Here is a 4,316-nt window from a genome sequence, read left to right as displayed (position 1 = left end):
TGATGTGTTCGCATGAGCAGTGCTTGAGTATTTTAAATGTTAAAATAGACATGTTTTGACACAGCCTTACTGGAAAATATTTTCAAGGTACCTGATAATAGAGTCTATGAAAAATCAACATCTACAGTATTTGGAAGCTTTCTCAGGCTGTGGGTTCAAATGGAGCCATATGCACTTTTGTCTGATATTGAAATATGTTTGTTGTTCAGTGCCTCAAAACCATACTGAAGATTTTTATCTATCGTTAAGATTGTTCAAATCATTTATTATTTACTTAGGTCTTTCAATACGTTTGCAATAATTATAAAACAGAAAAGTTACGAGAAGCGAACTAGTATTTTTTCATGGGCATTTACTTGAATTTCTAGAGTACATTAAATTCTTGTCTTCAAGATTAAAATATCAGGTAACAAGTCTCATTGTATAAAAGGTGAAAAATGCATATCAAGGTACATAAGTTTTAAAGATGTTCTCCTTTAAGGCAACATTTCCAATAATACAATTGAACATATCACTGTCGCTTCAGCAAAACGCAATTTTAAAAGAAATTATGCACTTTATGGTTTTGTGTGAGCTTCCAGAGTTTTATAGTCTCAAATGAACCCCAGTATTTTCACAGATTTTTACAAATAATCATCTTCAATTGCATGTAAAACAGTACTGCTCTACGTACTTAATTAGTAAGTACTTCATTAATTAGCATGTATCTAAATTCTGTACAACACCTTTACTCATTATTTTAGTCCCCCTCATAGTTTCTTCTTTCTTTTCTCTTTTCTTTTTCTCGCTCTCCCTCTCTCACAGTTCTTGACATTCTTTTTCTTTAATCTGCCAACATTCCCAACTCGTTTATCTCCCTTGTACCTTTCTGTATGTCCCTTTGATTCCCTCTCTTTCTCGTTCTTCCTCTAATTCTCTAATCTCTCTGCCCCTACCTCTCTCCTTTCATTCCACCTGACCGGTGTTCGGTCAAACATGATCTTTCTTTCTTGGCTCGACTGCCGTCCACGAAGCATCTCTTATATTCGTGTCTCATGACTTTCATCTCTTATGTTCATCTCCTATGTTCCTGCCTCAAGGCTTTCAATCTACACACGCCAGCTCAACTTGATTCATCTTTATTGGTTGAAATACACCTGTTGTTATTTTCTAGTTGTCTGTATTTGTAATTGTGTAACATTTTCTCCGGGTTTTTTGTCTTTGCTGTACATATTCGCTTGCTTTCTTCCAAAGAATTTAATACTCTTAGCTTAGATTTTTGGGGCTAGCCAGATTTGAACAGTCTCAAGTGTAACTGGCCGAAATTGTAAGGATGCGCTGGAAACTCGACAGATAAGAGAAGACTGCGAATAGCCCGTCCTTATATTCTTCCTGTCCGTCTTTGTATCCTCTATCTGTCGGATGTTTTATTGTCGTATTGATGTTTGTTGCGTTCTTGTTCCATTTTTTTTCAATTTATACATAATAGAACGGCGTACGTACACTTTTGTTCACCTTGTAAGTATGTATCTATATATTTATATATAGGTAGATAGATAGATACATACTTACATACATACACATATATGTATACATACATACATATACACATAAACGCATGCGACGATAAAGACAAACACACGTACATAGACGCACACATAGATGAATATTCATATAAATAGGCGCAAGAGTGGTTGTGTGGTAAGAAACTTGCTTCCCAACCACATGGCTCCGGGTTTAATCCTACTGCGTGGCACCTTGGGCAAGTGCCTTCTACTATAGCTTTGGTTAGACCAAAGCCTTGTGAGTACAAATAAGTACTAGGCTTACAAAGTCCTGGGGTCGATTTGTTCGACTAAAAGCGGTGCACCAGCATGGCTGCAGTCAAATGACTGAAAGAATTAAAAGAATAAAAGAATAGAGGAATAGATATTATTATTGTTATTATTATCAACGGTAAATATAAATAGTAGATGATAATAGTAACAAGAATATATATGGTAGCAAGCAATAATTGCGTTAAATACAAAGAGAATAACATTTACAATTACAATAGAGGGCCCACGAAGCGCCTACTTTCTAGAAAGAGAAACTAAATCCTCAGCTAAACCACCGAATTACTCTGAAATATACACTAGATCAACAGAAATAGCTATTTAACGCTATTATTGCTTCCTACCACCTATATTTTTATTGTTATTATCAATTATTTATATTTAGCGCTGATAATAATAACAATAATAACATCTATATGAATATTCGTTTGAATATTTACTTCTTATATATAGGTTTGGCCAAAAGACACCCGACAGTAAATCAAAATTCCATAAATACTTAATATTCAATTTTATTTATTCATTCTAATTATGAATGTTTAATAACAGAATGCTTTGAGTTAAAATCACCTGCTTTTGGGTTTTTTTTAACATTTGTCTATTTATTAGCGAAGTTTCGTATAAAATAATTTTTGGTTTTAATCGTGGAATTAAATGGTTTCAATTTACCTGTCAGGTAACTTTTGGACAACCCTGTGTAAATAGTATACACTGAAGTCATTCTGAATTTGGCGCGAAACAATTCAGAACACCACGGATTCTAACGATGTGAGTTCAATTTTTCATATGGTGATGCTTGCTGAGGAGAATTAAGACGGTAACCAGAATTCGAAATCATGGTCCAGGTATATCGGATTCTTCGTTCTACAGCTTTGAGTTGAGGTGATTTGTTAATTTTTACACATTTTCCAGATTTATGTTGATCTGTTGTGTATAGCAGTGTAATTCGGTGGTTTAGTTGAGGACTTAGCTCGTCTTTCTAGCAAGTAGGCGCCTCGTGTACCCTCTATTAAAATTATACTAAAATTATATATATATTATATGCTTTATTTAAAAGCAGCAGAAATATAACAAAAGACTATTACTCGGAGTTTCACGTTCCCGGTATATATAATTACAGATAGACAGACAGAAAGATAGATAGATAGTTGCAGAGATGCAGCAATTTTTGTTACTAGCACTGTAACGGAAATGTTTAGATATTATCGCCGCTCAAGAGGAAAACTCAAGGTTTCACATCGGTCTGCCATTTTCGTAGTTAAATGTTTTTCCTGTAATAAATCAAAGTTTATCTACACTATACATTTCTCAGTTATTTTAGTATTGTCTTAGAACATCTTTAAAATCTATATCAAGAGAGTCATGATTGATGCAGTCGTCTTCAATATCCTTTGCTCATATCATGGCACGATCTATTTACGATTTATTTTGCCCAGATTTTTAAATAACATTAAAGGAATTTGAACTGGAAATACAGAGCCGAAACGAAACGGCAAGCTATTCTCGTACATTTTTCTAACTGCTCTACCAATTCATCACATCACGCATGCACGTACGCACGCACACACATACATGTTCACACACACACACACACACAAATACACATATAAGCACATTTATATATGATTGATTTTTGTATGCATGTATGTATATATATATATATATACTTACACACATGACATAGTTTGTGCGTGCGTGAATGGTTGCATATAGATAACCATTTGTGTCCGTATGAGTTGGGGAAAAACTTCTAGTATCGAAATATCATGCCAATATCTAATGAAACTTCGTATTGACATATTGAATGCCTTGACAGATATCAAATAACGTAATTAGTTAGACATTATAATGTTTCTTTCGCGTGGCAAGCAGGTCACGTTAGATAGGTGTAGAGTTCTATTCACTTTGGTCAACTTGGCTGCGATTGCATGTGCTGTATTTAGGGCATGTCATCGATACAACTTTGTTGGACACGTCACTGTACTGTGTACATGTGATTTATTCTTGAAAGCATATGAAATTTGTATGCGTCTGTGTATACGTACGTATATGCATGTATGTCATTCCAGTTATATTTGAATAAATGTTACATGTGTGCGTGTATATGAGCATGTAAGACTTATGGCATCACGTGTAATTCATTTATCATGTCATCTATCTATCTCTTTATACATGCACACACGGAGACATAGAAATACGGTGGGTTGTTGTAGAACGGTATAAAAGATATTGGTATTTCCAATATCGCAGCATTCATAAAGGTTAAAAAAGAAATCAGCTCTGGGCAAAGATGAAAGCTAGTCTCAGTGACGCCATCTCATTCGCTTATTCGAGCAGTTGGTCTCTGCCATTTCATAGTAGTAATCATGTTGTCATATATCTGCAGTTGTATACATACGAGAGAGCTGAGATGCAGTGGTTCCTCGAACAAGACAAAGGAATTGGCGTATCATTCGATGATTACAAATATGTGCTTTACATATATATATACATATATATATA

The sequence above is a fragment of the Octopus bimaculoides genome, chromosome 3 (assembly GCF_001194135.2).
Source record: "Octopus bimaculoides isolate UCB-OBI-ISO-001 chromosome 3, ASM119413v2, whole genome shotgun sequence".
Taxonomy (NCBI): domain Eukaryota; kingdom Metazoa; phylum Mollusca; class Cephalopoda; order Octopoda; family Octopodidae; genus Octopus; species Octopus bimaculoides.
The sequence above is the reverse complement of the archived record's forward strand: the minus strand, read 5'-3'. Positions refer to the sequence as shown.